This window comes from Miscanthus floridulus, chromosome 4 (assembly GCF_019320115.1).
Source record: "Miscanthus floridulus cultivar M001 chromosome 4, ASM1932011v1, whole genome shotgun sequence".
Lineage (NCBI taxonomy): Eukaryota > Viridiplantae > Streptophyta > Magnoliopsida > Poales > Poaceae > Miscanthus > Miscanthus floridulus.
Window position 1 is genome coordinate 118,377,487 of NC_089583.1, and position 18,699 is coordinate 118,396,185.

The 18,699-nt window shown below is 45.8% G+C and overlaps 1 pseudogene; it reads right to left on the minus strand.

Annotated features, from left to right (window-relative positions):
- Nucleotides 1-11,117: 11,117 nt before the first annotated feature.
- On the minus strand, nucleotides 11,118-15,251 carry LOC136552849 (uncharacterized; annotated as a pseudogene).
- Between the last annotated feature and the right edge of the window lie 3,448 nt (nucleotides 15,252-18,699).

Genomic DNA, 18,699 nt, shown 5'->3' on the forward strand with positions numbered 1-18,699 from the left:
GTTGCACACAACGTTCTCATCATCGTATACAACATTTACATCATCACGTAGTGATAACAAATAAAGCTCATTTTGTAAGATAGCAAGACCAACACATGCATTATTAAATGTTATCTTACATTTGCCATTTCCAAAATGACAATCATATCCATCATTGTCTAAGCATGAAAACACTAATCAAGTTTCTCTGTAAAGAGGGAACATAAAGTATATGTCTAAGTAAAAGTGTGAAGCCATCAGTAAGCTCTAGAGAAAGATCACCAATGGCTTCAACATCTGCTCTAACTCCATTTGCAACTTTAACGTGGCTTTCTCTTCTTTGCGTAGTCCTCGTCGAATGGAATCCCTGTAAGAAATTAGCAACATAAACAGTTGCACCTGAGTCAATTCATCAAGTAGATTTCGAATACTATATATACAAGGATTCATTTATGAACGTAATAATGTTCTCACCTTTCTTTGCCATGATCATCTTTAAGTAATCGGGACAATCTTTCTTATAATGTCTTGTCTTCTTACAATAGAGACACTGGTCTTTTTCTATTATGAACTTATTTTGCTAAGGCTGATGCAGCATGGGACCATTTCCCTTTGACTTTGAGGAGGAGTTAGCATTATTATTCTTTTTCTTGTTGTCTTTCACATAATTGATAGTGCCACCATTGGCAACTTTTATTCTCTCTTCCTCTTGTACACACATAGCCATGAGCCTCTCTAAGTTCCACTTCTTTGGGAAGGAAGTAAAAATCAGATGGATAAGAACTCTTCCTTGAGAGCCAGATTCATTGATTTTAGCTTGGATGCCAAATTACTCATCCTTGGTATGTGCTCTCTTATGCCACCATTTCTAGAGTAGCTCTCTGTCACCAGCTGCTTTATCAGCTGGGTAGCTTATGTCTTTGAAGAGCCAGTGAACTGACTATTTATTTTATCGAGGTACTCGGTGATCGTATCACACTCTGGGATTGAGCTCACAATTGCAGGCTCAATCGTATTCTTTATCACAGCTAAACATTTCTTGTTGGCTTTGACCCACTTCCTAAGCTCAAGGTCATATGATATCTTTTGGGATTCAAAATCCCTCTCTCTAGTTGCCCAAGCGGCATCAGCCTTGTTTGTCTCCCTCACCGGTGCCACAGGCTCAGTGGGATATGGTGAGGTGACTACCCAGTCTACCTTAGCCAAGATGAAGGCTAGATCAATCTTTTTCTTTCACTCTATGTAGTTGTCACCTTTGAGAGTGGGGATCTCTTTGATATAACCCATTAAGTTATATCCACCTGAAAACACAATTAATATAGTGTGAGAACATAAATAATAACAAACAATTGCATGCCTTGATTTCAACATTGGTCAAAATTAAAACATATAATTGTTTATACATTAAATCTACATCACCGTTGGGCAGAAATAAAAATAATGCATAAAATTATGATATTGTTATTAACAACGTTGGTCAGAAAACAACAACATCATAATCATGTCAAAATCTATTTTTCTCCAATAAAATATCACGCTGGTTTAAAATAACTGGAGAATAAACTATTTCTTTAGCAGCGGAAAACGTGAAAAAATCCATTATCTATTTTTTCAGAAGCATTGAACTTTTCTCAACTATTCTCTAAAAATTATCTCGTTGGTTCAAATTTTAACAGAGATATTAAACTAGATAAATATCAACAAAAATTGCTTCTAAAAAAAGAAAAATGAAGCTTGTAATAACACTGTTCATGTGGCCCAAACGAGTTGAAACAGTGAATTCCAGCCCGACCTATTTCTTTTCTCATGCGCGCTGTGCTTCCTAGGCCGCAACCTGGGCCTAGGCCGGCAAAGACGGCAGTCGCGCGCCCCCGCCTGGGCCGAAACCTCGGTCCAGTGAATCTCATCCATTCATCTAGATCCGACGGTCGCGCGCGTAGTTCGCTTGATATAAAAGCTGACGTCGCAGCGACCCCAAGGAAACCCTAACCCATTCTCTACCGCTCTCTCTCTCTTTGCCTTGCTTCGTTCTCTCCTCAGCGCAACAGCCGCGAGCACCAAAGCGAAAGCAAGCGCAAAGATGGCGCCGTCGCCGATCCCCTCGCTGGCGTGCGCGCTCCCCAGCGTGTGAGCACGCCACCGTCGAGCGGTCTGGGTGACGGTGCCCTAAACCCCTCCAAAACCCTAGATCTGACCCGACCACTTCTCCTCCTTCTCTGTCTCGGTCCCACGACGGCATGGAGTGAGACGATGACGGTGTCGTCGTCGGCCCTCTCGCCGGCGCGCGCTCCCCAGCGGGTGAGCGCGCCACTGTTGAGCTGGCCTGGTCGCTGGCGCCCTTGGCCTAAGAAGCCACCCACTGCACCGACGAGGCGGCAACATAGTGCGGCGGCGAGGTAGGCCTCTTCCCCTTCCGCTTTTCTTTTCTTTGATTTTTCTTTCTTCTCTTCTCGAATCTATTCGATTTAGGGTTGGGTATGGGGTTAGGATCGAGATTAGGGTTTGGTTAGGGATAGGGTTTCACTCACTGTTCTTCTTCCCCGAGTCTAATTCATGGGTTAGGGTTCGGCTTCGCGTGTTGAGACCCCTTTCTTTTCTCTATGCTTCACCCGATTAGGGTTATGGTTCGGTGACCCTCTTCTCTTCTCAGATCCGGACGGATCTGATCTCTTTCTTACCCCTGCCATGATCTATATCTAGACAGAGGGTTTTAATAGGCTAGATCTACACCTAGTTTGGCTCTGGTACCATTGTTAAGATCAAAAGGATCATCTAGGGTTAGGTCTAGCGGGTTCTCTTTACTGTGAATGTGATATCGAGAGTAGAGGGACAGAGAGAAATAGAAGAAGAACATGTCAAAACTGACATCATAGAGGGAGATGGTCCAGAAGCTTGCCATCCCGTTCGTCGGTGAAGTCTACGCACGGGCAGCGACATTCGGGGAAGAGGTCAATGAAGTCATCGACGTCGGTGGAGCGGGGCAGCACGACTGGTGGTTTCCCGTCACTGGCTACGCCCCCTTTGATTGGGATTAGGTTTTAGGTTTTCGGTGGGGAGCTCGGCTCAGGCGAACCTCGTACTCAGAGCCACCGGCCCTCACCTCTATATATAGCGCAGTGTGACAAGGGCCCTCCAGCCATAATGGGCTGAGCGTCCCCAATCAAGACGCGGATCAAAGGCCCAACTGGGCCGTTGGGCCCAATATGGGATTAGAGATCAATCTAACAGAAGTTGCTGGACCTCACCCGCGCCGACCACGAGCCGTTGGAGGCCATGTTGGAGGGCGTCGAGGGCGGTCCCGATGAGGAGCCGCTTCTGGAGCACGACGACTGATGGCGGCGATGGCGAGGCGCTCTTAGAGCTCCACGATGACGAGGAGGAGGCGCTCCCGGGGCACCACCACCACCACGACTTGGAGGAGGAGGTGCTCTCGGGGCTCCATGGCTGACGGCGACGTGCTCCTGGAGTACCAGGGCAACGCCGACGACGAGGGCGTCATGCTACATGAGGGTGCCATGTGAAAGGTCCTAATGGCTAGAGGGGGGGTGAATAGCCTAATAAAAATTTCTACAACAACACTTAATAAAATAGTTAGACAATTATGAGGCGAAGCAAGTGTTGCGTTAGCCTACTCAAAATGTAAGCCACCTACCATAATTCTAGTTTAGATAGTATCTATTCACACAATAGCTATGACACTACCCTATGTTAATGTGCTCTCAAATGCTAACTAAAGAGCTACACCAAGCAAGCAAGCAAGCTCTCACAACTAGCTACACTAAAGAGCTTGACAACTAGTTTGCGGTAATATAAAGAGAGTGATCAAGAGGGTTATACCGCCATGTAGATGAAGGAACTAATCAATCACAAGGATAAATAACAATGAAGACCAATCACCTCGGAATCAATGATGAACACAATGATTTTTTACCGAGGTTCACTTGCTTGTCGACAAGCTACTCCTCGTTGTGGCGATTCACTCACTTAGAGGTTCACGTGCTAATTGGCATCACATGCTAAACCCTCAATAGGGTGCCGCACAACCAACACAAGACGAGGATCACACAAGCCACGAGCAATCCACTAGAGTACCTTTTGGCGCTCCGCCGAGGAAAGGTCAAGAACCCCTCACAATCACCACGATCAGAGCCGGAGACAATCATCACCCTCTGCTCAACGATCCTCGCTGTTCCAAGCTGTCTAGGTGGCAGCAACCACTAAGAGTAACAAGCAAAATCCGCAGTGAAACACAAACACCAAGTGCCTCTAGATACAATCACTCAAGCAATGCACTTGGATTCTCTCCAAATCTCACTATGATGATGAATCAATGATGGAAATGAGTGGGAGGGCTTTGGCTAAGCTCACAAAGTTGCTATGTCAATGAAAATGGCCAAAGATATGAGCCATAGCTGGCCATGGGGCTTAAATAGAAGCCCCCACGAAATAGAGCCGTTATACCTCTTCACTAGGTACTGATCGGGGTGATCGGACGCTCCGATCCTACTGACCGAATGCTGCTCCTCAGCGTCCAGTCGCCCGATGGCGGCCACGTGTCTCCTGCATTGAACGGTGATCGTTTGATCTCAACGGTCGAAATGTTGACCGGACGCTCCGACAGAGCTGACCGGACGCTAGACCATCAGCGTTTGGTCGTTTACAGTAATGGTCCAAAACATGTTTTACCGACCGGACCCTGCCAGCGTTCGGTCAGATGATGTCTCCTCTGTACGCCTTACGTCAGCGTACATCGGCACTGACCGGACGCACCTTGCCAGCGTCCGGTCACAGAGCGACCCAGCGTCCGGTCATTTGACCAACGCTAGTGTTTTCGCTGTTACACCTGATCGAACGCGCCGGTCCAACTGTGGCCAGCGTCTGGTCACTCCCAGTGACCTCCTTCTTTTTGTCTAGGGCGCCGGTGGAGTATGTGCCAACCACCAAGTGTATAATCTTATGCACATGTGTTAGCATATTTTCACAAATATTTTTCAAATGTGTTAGCACTCTACTAGATCCTAAATGCATATGCAATGAGTTAGAGCATCTAGTGGCACTTTGATAACCGCATTCCGATACGAGTTTCACCCCTCTTAATAGTACGACTATCAATCCTAAATGTGATCACACTCTCTAAGTGTCTTGATCACCAAAACAAAATAGCTCCTATGGTTTATACCTTTGCCTTGAGCTTTTTGTTTTTCTCTTTCTTCTTTCCAAGTCCAAGCACTTGATCATCACCATGGCATCATCATCATCATGCTATGATCTTCATTTGCTTCATCACTTGGGGTGTGCTACCTATCTCATAATCACTTGATAAACTAGGTTAGCACTTAGGGTTTCATCAATTCACCAAAACCAAACTAGAGCTTTCACCACGGTAGCAGGGGCGGAGCCAAAATGGACCCAGTGCGAGAGCAGTACGGCGCCGTGGGAGGTCATTGAGGATCACCGCGGGAGGTTGAGGGTTGACCGCGATTGCATCGGAGTCCGGGTATTCTAGTACTTAGACCATGGTGTTGGTGTTCTTCGATAGTCGATAACTACTGTTCTGTTTGGTTGATGTGCTGAGACCTCGGTGGTGAATGATCTTCTCTGGTATAGCTACTGTTTTGCTTAGATCGATTTTGCTGACACCTTGTTGGTGAATGAATCTTGCCTGATTCTTATACTTCACGTCTCTGTTTGCATTGAATGTTTGTCGTTTGAAACCAATTTCTCACGTCGCGATAATTCTGTTCTTGTATGATGAGAATGGTGATGCGATTTTTTTTGGTTATATGAGAATAGGAAAGGTGGTGATGCAGCACAGTTTTGTTTTTTTTACTTAGTTACTATGTTTTGAATTCTTTCTCTCTCCATCGATTGTTTCCCGTGGAGATGGCCTGATGCGCCTGTAGTCTGTGAAGCCATTTTACTTTTGTCAATGCTTTTATGCTTGGCATATTTGATTCACTAAATCTCCTATACAACTAAAAAGAAGAAAGTGTGGATATCTTTTGGTGTGACGTTTATTTTGGTTCGTTCGTCTGTCCACCCCGTGCGATACCTGGCACGATAGAAAAAGAAACTGTCATCCCAGCGATCCCCGCGTGCATTGAAGGAAACAAATCGATCACCTGAGGCCACATATATGGAAGAAAACAATCATGCATGGAAGAAAACAATAATCATACATGGAAGGAAACAATAATCATGTATGGAAGGAAACAATCATGCATGGAAAGAAACAATAATCATGCATGGAAGGAAACAATAATCATTTACTCTTTTTCAAATAGTGGTCTTAATTGGGTTGCGAGCTAGGGATGTAGCACTTCAATGTGTGTCTTAGTTGAGTTCTACAATTGCCAAAAATTGATGGTGCTGATAAAATTGACAATCCTGTAACTCTGCAGTACATTTCTTTTTTTTTTCAAAAAAGGAGGACAAATGCTACTTATGGTCGAATCCATGTTCTTTTTGTTATTTTAATTTGATGCCCACAGCTCACATGTTAACTTTCAGATGTGTTTGTAAAGAATCAAAAGGAGTTGGCATAATACCAATCTTTCTTGTCATCTTTTTCTTTCTTTATATTTATACTAGGTAGCATGCCCGTGCGTTGCTATAGGATAATACTAAAAACACACGGATCACACGATAAGATAACAATACTGTAAAAATTAAACACCAATGTTAAAGTGACGTTTAATACAAAAAGCAAAGTTTATGAATTTAATACAGTCATGGAGTGCGCGGCGTCGCAGGCTCACAAACTCTACTTTATAGACCTTTCCGTGATGCGGCTAAGATAATATTTTATATTGGTATGAAGAAATCTCCGATATCCATTTCTTTTATTATAATCTATTTATCTAGACAATGTTTGAGGTGAGGGCACGATTATAGTTTTTAGTAGCTTTACGATATTGTCCGAAGCTATGAGATGATTGATGTCTTGCAATGATTCCTTTCATTAATTTAGTTTTTTATCTATGTTTAATTGTTTATTCAGTCTATTATATAGGCACGCCGATAAATAATGGATGACAAAATTCAAGCATCCATAATTTATCTCTTTGACTTTGAGCATGAGTTTTGTTTTTAGTTTTTAATTGATATATTGTCCTTTTGTTTTTATCTCAGCGTTAGCACGGGCATGCATGAACACGAAGATGTCTTTACACTGCAGAAATTTTTCAAGAAGATCATGCATAGATTGTTCTTGTATTGAATATTATATATATAGCAATCAACTAAATATTCTAATTAAACTATAAAATTTTGAATTAGGATACGAGGTAAGACATGCAAACAGGTATTTCAAGAAGATCATGCATAGATTGTTCTTGTATTGAATATTATATATATGCAATCACCTAAATATTTTAATTAAACTATAAAATTTTGAATTAGGATACGAGGTAAGACATGCAAACAGGTATTTTAAAACTACCTGTAGAGTCTAAAGAACTTAATAAATAAATCCTTATGAAGGCAATGCAAGTTCTCTCTAATCTTTCATTTGGTGTAGTTAGTGTTATCATAGTACCCGCATGTATTCATGGGAAATAAATCATGAACAAAACGTGGATACTTTTTGGTACGACATTTCAACATGGGTCCATCGTCCTGCCAATATCCTTGAGGCAGATCACATAAAGAATGTGACTCCCTCTATGAGATTGCTCACAAGAGACTCAAACTTATATCTGATCATGGTATTGTTGAATTACTTTGCATCAAAAGCATCGGCAATGATAAATGGGGACATATGTTTTAGTATGCATAGTAGAGAAAAACTCAATCTTGATCTTCTCAGCACCTTTTCTGAGCCTTTACAGTGCTAACTTGTCCTTACCAAGATAGTCAAGAGGTGCACCATAAAATTATGCACCATTAAGAAAAGTATCACCATTGGTTATCTTGACCTGAAAAATGTGTCGAAATTAATAATTACAACACCTAATTCAACATCTTAGAATAGACACTCATGTAGATACCTTATTCTACAATATATGTCTGTGTAGGAATAGTCCTAAAGTCACACATATTTATACGGTGAGTATAACATACTTTGTTTTAAAAATTTATGAGAGATTTCTTAAGACACACAGTATTATCCACTGTGACAGGCACTAATATTTACATATATACTCAAACATGTGTGTACATAATTATATAGAGATACAACGGAGCTTATTCATGGATTTATTGGCGCATGAAAGAAATGGATATCGGAGAATTCTTTCTGCCGATATAAAATATTATCTTAGCCATATCACGAAAATGTCTATACAGTAGAGTTTGTGAGCTTGCGACTGCCGCGCTCTCCTTGACTGTGTTAATTTCATGAATTTTGCTTTTTGAATTAAATGTCACTTTAACGTCGGTATTTAATTTAACAGTATTGTTATCTTATCGTGCGATCCGTGTGTTTTTAGTACAAAAGATTTAGTTGTTCCGTAGCAACGCACGGGGACGCTACCTAGTTTAGATGAGAAGAATGAAAAGATCTGCTGTTATTAGGTACTGAATTTGGGGGCACTGATGGATGTAGCCGTTGGACGGGCGGGGCTTAAGCTTAAGCTCTCCTACCAGACAATAGAATTTTTTTTTTCAAACTTTTTTAGACATGGAAAAGACAAACAAGAATCTAGTATATAGTTAATAAGACTTGAGCCTCTTTTTTCTCTATAGATTCCTAGATGAGCAGCGGATATCGCAACATACGCACACTCACTCCTATGAACATCTTTCAAGATTGAGCAGTAAATTCTCGAGATTGACAAAGTCACCGCAGTCGCCTCACTGTCGAGGGGAACGTCACCTAACACTGAAAGCACAACGCCATTAGCTCCCTGAAATATTCGCTCCCATGAAGAGTCGATCCCTCCAGTACCATTAGGCTACAGTCCAAACCCTATAACAACGGTCAAATCATTGTTGCTAGTGGTTGGGTTTCTTACGTGGGAATCTGCTCATTTGGATTCAAATTGTTAACTTGACGTAGATGCTTGAATTTTTCTAGATATGTCCTATTATAACTTTGTAAATTTCAAGATCTAACGGCTCAATCTAGATATGAAAAAATTGTTGTTGTTATTTTCCGTTTACTTATTTCTTAGTCAGTTCTACTTCTTTCTTAGTGGCTCTTTTGTATTCGTCCCAGTAGTACCGGTGTTTTTATTTGTCCTTTTATTAAAAACAAATGTTTTTGTAAACAAAGCATTGGATTTCAAAATTGTTGTGCCTTCTACGGTCAATCGTTGTGTGAACTATAGGGAATGTCTGCCAGAGGCCAGAGCTGCTGAGTGCTGACCGTCGGTGAAGTTTTAGTTTAGTGTCTCTTTGGTCTTCGCTGGCATTTGGGTTCATATAGGACAATCAACATAAAACATTTTGTTTCCAAAAACTATCTGAACATTGCAGGAGATCATGTCTCCCATAAATTTCTTGAACATCATGTCCTGCTAACTCTTATCCTCTGGGAATGCTTGTTGTGGTGATAGTCTTTCAAAACGAGGCATTGCAGCTACCTCCTCACACACCTACGTCCTCGCAGTCCTCATGCTGCTAATCATGCAGTATAGCTCTTTGTAGGCCGGGAACTCGCTGTATCACAATCCTTAAAAGGGTCATTTCTTGCCCCACCAGACTAAACCACTACCCTGGACCCTCTTTGGTAGCTGTTCCTTGTGGTTTTTGAACTCAGACAACGAGTCCTTGTTTGGAGCGTCGACCGGATTGGGTGGTGGCGACATGGCCGGCATCGAGGCGCCTCTAGCCGAGGCTAGTGGACGAGATTGGGGGCGAGAGGTTAAGTCATCCGATGTGGATCAGGGAGCAACGAGGATGGTGGATTGGATAGATAGGGGTATGGATACAGAGGAAAAAGGAAAAACCATGAATAAACATGGGATGCGAGCATTGCTAACCATATAAGCGATTAAGCGTTAGAAAAGGACTCAGAGTTGACTCCACTCGTTTGGATGTCTTCAGCTCAACTTTGAGCCTGTTTGGATCACCAGGCTAAAGTTTTGTTTGTCGTTGGATAATATGCTAAACATAGTCTAATTAATAATTTATTTTTTCTAATGAGTTCTACTCATCAATTAGCCACTATTAGTTTTTATTAGACCATGATTAGTTAATGTTTAGACCTTTTGTTGGGGATCCAAAACGTTTAGGGCCTGTTTAGATTCCAAAAAATTTTGCGCAGTACTCGTCACATCGAATCTTGCGGCACATGCATGGAGTACTAAATGTAGACGAAAAAAACTAATTGCACAGGTGGGTGAGAAATCGCGAGACGAAACTTTTGAACATAATTAGTCCATAATTAGACACTAATTGCCAAATACAAACGAAAGTGCTACAGTAACCAAAATCCAAATTTTTTTTTGAATCTAAACAGGGGCCTTAGTCCATCCATACTGGCCCTTTAGATAGATCCTGGCCCTATAGATCCTTAGCTAGACTATCATACCGAATGCCAGTTTTTTTTTTCTTTTCTTATGCCAGTTTAGCCTTGGTGCCAACTACCACCAAACCACACCCCATGTAAAACCCAGGAGACCGAGGAGCCTGCAGAGTCAACTCAAGACGTGACATTGTTCCTGACGGACTGCTATCCACCACCCATTGGGCCATTCCATTACTGCACCCAACCAGTCCTGCACAGCACAGAGTTGTTAAATGCTCCCCGACCAGGCTCCTAGGGCTTGTTTAGATTGGAGTTAGCAATCAGTATTTGATATTATAGCATTTTCGTTTGTATTTGATAATTATTATTCAATTATGGCTTAACTAGACTCAAAAGATTCGTCTCGTAATTTACAATCAAACTGTGTAATTAGTTATTTTTTATCTACATTTAATACTCCATGCATGTGTCCAAAGATTTAATGTGATGAAGAGAGAGTGAAAAAACTTGCAATCTAAACAAGGCTCTAGTCCACTTTCTACTCAAGGCCGCGTTTAGTTCGGCCACCGAATTGGCGCCGCCGGATTTGGGGTGGTACTGTAGTGTTTTGTTTTTATTTGGTAATAATTGTCCAATCGTCGACTAATTAGGCTCAAAACATTCGTCTCGTAAAGTACAACCAAACTATGTAATTAATTTTTGACGAAAGTTTGATGTGACGGGAAATCTTCTTTTTACATAGTGCCAAATTCTGAAATTTGGGGCAATTAAACATGGCCCAAGTCTTTCAGATACTCTGTGGCCTCAAACTATGAACTGATCGCGCTCACCATGGTCTCTCAAACCCAGTGATTCTGATTCGGTCAGTTAAAATATTCACAGTTTCACACTAATTAACTCCTATCCTATGCAAGAAAATAGTACTACTATATCTGTCTACATACCCAGAATATCGGGGATTCACCATTTCTACCGGCTAAAAAATGGATAAATAAATTTATACAAAACTAGAAAAAGAAAATTGGATCTCCAGACTCCCAGACGAGCCGTACGAGCCGCCGCCTCATCCGGATCAGCTCGAGCAGCGCATTCCGGTTCCGGCCACGAGTCCGTTTCAGTCCACACCGACGAGCGGCGGCGCACGAGGAAAAAGAACCCCCGCGCCGGGCGGAAGAAGCTCCAGCTCCGTCGTCTCACTCACGCGCCGCCGACGTGCTGGTGCGGGAACCGCGGCGTGGGCACGAGCGGGTCGCGGCCCTCCTGCATCTTGCTCAGCCGGTCCGGTATGGTGCCGTCGAAGAGCCGCGACGTGGGGTTCTCGGCGTAGCAGACGTAGTAGCAGCCGACGCACGCCTGCGGCAGCGCCATGCCGATGCGGGTCATCAGGTACCCGACGTAGAAGGCCAGCAGCGACACGGTGGCCGTGTAGTGCCGGTGCGTCACGAACGCCCACGAACCCGCCAGCGCCGCGCACAGCGCGCCGCTCGTCACGCCCGTCAGGAAGCACACGGAGCTGGTGATGTCCGAGTCCACCAGCGCCGCCATCCCGGGAAGCGCCTCGAACTGGCCCCACGTGCTTCGCGACGCGTGCACGAACTCGCGCCCGTACGCCGCGATCTGAAACATTACACGCAGCTCGTCAGTGCCAAGCACGAGCGTTCGAAGAAGACTCAAGACCAGACCAACAGTGCGCTCGTGCTTACGTGGACGAAGGCCCAGCTGTTGCCGAAGCTGAAAATGGCGTTCATGACGTGGAGGCAGCAGTGCGCGCAGGAGAACATGAACTCGTCCTCGCCCTCCAGGAGGTTGAGCCCGCGCGCCAGGATGCGGAGCGCCTCGATGGTGGGCACAAACAGCGACCCCAGGCAGGCGCTGCCGAGGTTGTACGACAGCGCGCGCTGGAAGCAGAACTGCACGCTCGACTGCATGCCGCGCAGGTAGTAGAGCGCGATCACCCTGCTCGCAGTCAGGTTCGCCACGTTCCGCATCACCTCCGCGGTCCACGCCAGGCTCACCACCAGCCCAAAGATGGTGAGCCCGGGGAAGCGGAAGTTCACCGCGCCGATCACCGCCACGCACCACACGGAGATCCATGCGAAACCCGCCGCCACCATCAGGTACGCGGGCCCGTTCAGCCCACGGAACTTGTCCACTGGCTTCACCGCGCGCTCGAACACCCGCGCCGTGAAGCCCACGCGCCGCGTCACCCAGCACGCGTACAGCCCGGTCCCAATGGAGAACACCACCATCGCGACGCCCAGCCCGACGGTGGCCAACGTGGAGAAGCACATGAGCAGCGCGCCCACGGCCAGGGTCACGGCGAAGCTGGACCAGAGGATGACGCGCACCATGGCGTGTGGCCACGCGCGTACGGCCTTCTGCCACGCGAAGGCCAGGACGATGCTGAGCGCGACCGCGCCCTCCACGGGCAGCAGCCAGTTGCGCAGAAGGCTGCGCGCGCGCCGCGCATTGTGTGACCGTGGGTGCTGGCTGATCTCCTGGGCGGTCTTGAACACGAAGAACCCCATGGCGAATGCCGCGGCGGCGAGGTGGAGCAGGAAGAGGCACAGCGTGATGCCATTGGTGTACTTGCGTGAGTTGAGCGACGGAAGCGGCCCCTGCAATGACAAATAATAAGTTATTCAGATACGATGTCGCTAGCCACTACAGCTTGTCAGCTTCAGGCTTAGATTAGCACGAAGTCATATTCAGATTAAGAGATTCGATCCCATGCAGTGGTACATTCTTGATGATATTTTAGAGGGAATATTAGTGCCTAAGAAACCCATTAGTCACGCTTGTACCTAGCTAACCAGAGCTATGTCGTTAGGCGACATTGATTAATAATTCGTGTCAAACACTACCACCTATGCTCCTTTTTCTATTGTGGGAGGTTGAGCACTTTGAGTTCTTATATAAAATTGCTTATTAGTATGTTGTTCACCTCAAAAGAAAACAAGCACAAATTGCTTGTGGTGTTGGATATTCCATCAAGCATTACCCAGAGATTCAATTCCAAGTAGTGGTGCATTCTTGATGATATTTTGGAGGGGATATTAGATGAAGCACGCATGTAACTAACCAGAGCTATACGTTAAGCGACATTTATTAATACTAAGAGCATCGTATCAAACACTACCGCCTATGCCCCTTTTCTATTGTGGGAGGTAGAGCACTTTGAGTTCTTTATATAAAATTGCTTATTACTTTGTTCACCTCAAAAGAAAACAAGCACAAATGGCTTGTGGTGTTGGATATTCCATCATGCATTATTTGGTCGTTGCCGGTGCAATGTTAGGCAACATTGTTGAAGCACCTAAGCCTAAGATTATTGAAGTACCTAAGCCTAAAATAGACATGAAAAGATCTCCCTTTTTTGTCCTTTTGGCACCGAACATATCTTGGAATATTAACAATGCAGTAGCAGTGTTGCAGGTAAACTAGTCTGCTTTCCGTCCGTTGTAATCAGAATCAAAATCAACTATCGGCATCAGCATATTCTCTAACCCTTTAACTAAGGGCTATCTCTATTGGAGTACTTTCAAATCCGTTCTGTCAATTGCAGCATAGTGATAGAATAATTCAGTGATTCTGTCAATGTGGTGTGGTATGGTAGAATAATTCAGAAAGCAAGCCAGCCTGAACTACCAATTGGGCACCAAACAAAATTATTGTAATATCCTACTTGCCTACCAACCAGCCTAAATTGACACAGTCGGATCGCAATGAAGCACGCCCACATGTCCTAAAAGGGAACTGCTAGCGCCCGGACGTCCGATCCGGGCGCTAGCGTCGGACGCTCGCGCTGCCGCTGTCGTTCTCGTCTCCGGTGAGGGTGCGGGAGCCGGGTCGCAGGGAGAGTGGGGGTGCATGGAGATGGAGGTCACGGAGGGCGAGGGACGGAGGGAGGAAGGGAGCACGGGCGGGCGGGCCCGGCACGTGGTGTCCCCGTCCCGGGGACGGCCCGGAGAGCCGGCAGGAAAGCGGGCGGACGAGCGGCGCCGGAGAGATCGAGTGTGGAGGAGTGGGCGGAGTGAGTACGGGAGAGAGCGAGTGGAGGCAGCGAGCAGAGCGGGGGAAGTAAAGTGCGAGTACAGACTGTGGAACGGTGCGTCCCGCCGTCCCGGACGCCCTGTCTATAGCATTACCGGTCCTAAAAAGACTGAGCCAATCCCACTATCCAAACCGAAAATCCTAATCAATTCAGGCGATCGAGATTTTATATACATACGTAGTACATACAATTACAAAAGGAAATCAAGCAATTGGGCGTGGACGTTTCCCCCCTACCTGCTGCGGAGGCTGCATGACAGGCTGGTACGCCGCCACCTGCGGCGGCGGCTCGACGGAGCCGGACGCCACCGACATGGGCGGCGGCGGCGCCTTGCGTGGTGACCTGCAGCGGCGGCCAGCGGCCGCTGCGCCTGCAGCCTCGCCGCCGCTTCCGGGGGCGGCGCCTGGTCCACGACGACCACCTTCTCCACCGCCTCCGAAGCCGGAGCCGGCGCCGCTCCCCTGACTGGCGCAGCCTCCTGCCGCGGCGGCGCCTGCACGCGTCGCACAGCGAGGACAAGAAACCCATGAGCAGTTGAGCACACGGCGGCCGCAAGACCGCAAGAAGCAGCGAGCAGAGCAGCCCGCGCGTTACTCGAGAAAGGGGACAATCTTTCGGGGAGCGAAAGGAAGAAAGAAACCGTACGGGGTTCTCGGCGGCGCCCATGACGCGCGTCCCGCAGAGAGCAGCCGCCTTCCTGACGCCTGGCTGCTCTTGGCGGAATGGAGAAGTAGGGCGGGCGAGGGCCGGAGGAATGGAGCGGTGGACTCGACTGGTGGCGTGGACCGTGGAGGAAGGGATGGGAAAGCGAGGCGAGCGAGCGAGGATTTGGGTGGGGAAACTTGGGGACGGCGTGTGTGTCTGCGTTGGGCGTTGGCGAGAGGAGGGAGAACGGGAGACTGCGAGAGCCCAATCTGTGACCGTTGGTGTGGCCTTTACGCAAGGCAGTGGGGGCGTGGTGGGTCCGGCGTGGCAGTGGGCGGCGGGGAGGGTGTGCCCCGTTCCTCCTGTGGGTGGCCCTGTGGCGTGCACGTTTTGTTTGGTGGGGAGTTTTGGTTTTGGCCCTTTTTAAAACTCTTTTCTCTCACTCCTCGTCAGCTTGGGAGAGTGGCTGACGGCGTCGTGTGCTGTACCTGTACAGTAAGCTGTCATTCTTTTACATAAATTATTTCTTTTCTTGCATTAGAGCTTGGAGTTTTGGATTTGCATTGCAGAAGTCTTGCCTAAAGCCGAGTGCTTTTACTCCTCACAACCTAATTTCGTAACCATGTAGTTTGCATCCACAGTTCGCACGGCAAATTAATTAAGGAGAAACATATCATCTCCGTCTTGAAAGGAAGTTCTCATTTTTTTTCATAGTCAATGGATCTCGGATTTGATTACATATATAAAAAACTATTAATATTTATAATAAGTGATAAGTATTATTAGATAAATCATGAAATATATATTTATAATAAAAAATATAGAGACATAAGCATTGACAATTTTGTATAAACCTAGGTTTAATTCAAATTTAGGCCTCCTCTGGAATGGAGGATTTTTAATAGAAAAAATACAAGATTCGGCAATCCTAAGGATTTTGTACCGTAGATATCTTTGGTTCATAGAAAAGCACCTCGAGAAAACCAAGGGAATAATGTTGACATCCTATGATTTCATAGGAGTTTTGGAAAGAAAAAACATCTACTTGAACCTCTTTCTTCCTCTACGACGATGCAAAATAGTAAAAGGATTGCCGAGTTTCTGTGAATTTCCTATGTCGATCCAAAGACCCATATCGTACAACTTTGTTGTTGTAATCTTGTAAATTTTCTATTTCTATGTTTTCATTCCTGTGTTTCTAAAGAGGGTCTTAAAATGGTTTTTTTTAGGAACGGATGTGGTAGTCGTCTAGATCAGGGTTTTCGTTTTCTTTGGTCCTTTGGGCTGGACACACGTTGAGGACGCATGGGAATGGATTTGTCCAGTTTAATTTAGCCCTTGTTTAGTCCGTGAAAAGTTAGGAATTTGGCTACTGTAGCACTTTCGTTTTTATTTGACAATTAGTGTTCAATCATAGGACTAATTAGGATCAAAACGTTCGTCTCGCAATTTTCAACTAAACTGTGCAATTAGTTTTTTTCGTCTACATTTAATACTTCATATACATATCAAAAGATTCAATGTAATAGGTACTGTATCACTTTTTGAGAAAACTTTTCGCGAACTACGAGGCCTTACTCCCGTTAGACCCTCCGCCAACAGTCCGACTTGACGACTTGCCTGCATGTGTCGCCTGGTCCACGTGGGCCTCGGTCTGCCTGCCACCCGGGCCGCCGGGGGCCACGTGGTCACGGTGGTCCTACTCGTACGCTACCGCCCGCCTACCCCTGGCATGGCATATTGGCATCTGACTCACCGTTTCGGCCATTTTTACTTTTAGGCTGTGTTTAGTCGTAGAAACTTGGATTTTAGGGTTATTGTAGCATATTTGTTTTTATTTAGCAAATAGTGTTTAAACATGGACTAATTAGGCTCAAAATGTTCGTCTCGTAATTTCCCATCAAACTGTGCAATTAGTTTTTCTTTTCGTCTACATTTAATATTTCATGCACGGGCCGTAAACATTTAATGTGACAGATACTGTAGCAACTTTTTAGAAGTTAAGGATGAAACTAAATAAGGGCTTACCAATGAGGGGGACGAGATGATGCGAGATCCAGTGTGACAGGATGCATCATCTTTTACCTTCTTTTTACCACCTCGCCGGCAGTAGTGAGAAGTGATAAGCCTAACTAGTGCTGATTTGTTCGTTGATTGGTTTTTAAGTTAATAAGTCTGATAGATACTGATTTGTTATGAGAGAAAAACTACTACATCATGACTGATAAGTTGGCTGAAACCAAACTGACGAACAGACTGCCGACAGAAAGGCGGTGAACTCGCCACCATCATGTCCTCAGTCGTGCGGGGCGCTGTCTGTCTGCCATCAAAAAGCACCGTATGTCTTCATCGCTCTTATGGGGATGGATTTGCTTCTGATTCGGTGATCATCAGACATTAGTACCCTTGTCATTATTTCTTCAACCTCAGGGCTTATTTAGTTGACGATTTTTTTAGGAAATGATACTGTAGCACTTTCGTTGTTATTTAACAATTAGTGTCCAATCATAGTCTAATTAGGCTTAAAAGATTCGTCTCGTGAATTTCGTCTAAACTGTGTAATTAGTTTTATTTTTTATTTATATTTAATACTTCATACATACGTCCAAAGATTCGATACAAGGGGGAATCTTAAGAAAAATTTTAGTAACTAAACACTACCTCAACCGCGTGCTCTGCGCACTAGTAACAGTAAAAAAAGGACTGCAGGATGAGCAGGGTGCAGTAAAGAAAAGAGAACGCGGCCTGCCACGAGGTCCCTTCAGTGTCAGCGGCCAACCACACGTGCAAAACGACGCAGTCACGCAGGCTGAGGCACGTGCCCGCGGCATCTTGAAATCAAGCGTTTAGTTCTCTGAATTTATGAATTTGGACTACTGTAGTGTTTTCGTTTTTATTTGATAAATAGTGTTTAATCATGGACTAATTAGGCTCAAAACGTTCGTCTCGTAATTTCCAACCAAACTATGTAATTAGTTTTTTTTTCATCTATATTTAGTGCTCTATGCACGTATCGCAAAATTCGATGTAATAGGTACTGTAGCATTTTTTTTTTTTTGGAATTTGGATGTGAACTAAACACGCGCCAAGACGTCCACTGTCATGTTCCACAAGAAAAAGAAGAGAGAAGAAACAGCTTGGCGTCTGGGGAGAACGCAACGCAACCGGCGTCGGCGTCGCCGTCTGGCCGCAGCCTGCAGAGGCGGCTGTACGTACGTGCGGTGCGCCCCCAGATCGCGCACCGATCACGCGCGGACGGGACGGACATGTGGATGCGGACGCGCGATGCCGAGGCCCCGAAAAAAGCCCGTGGGCGTACGGGGCGTCTGGTGAGGTCGGTCATCGTCGTCGGCTCGTTGCGGGCACGCTGGGCATCCCGGTCATCGGCGGACCGGAGGAAGCATCGGCAGCGACGGGCGGCGCCCCTGTTGTTGGTTGCGCTGGATCGAGCGCCCAATACGACGGCGGCGGCGGGCCGGGCCGGGGGTGAAGTGAAGCAAGACTTTTTGTTCGGTGACCCTGGAATGGATTCCTTCCTGACCATCGTGCATTCCCAAGTCCTGACCGCACACGTAACCCGTGCCTATGCCCTAGGAAGAAAGCATCTGTG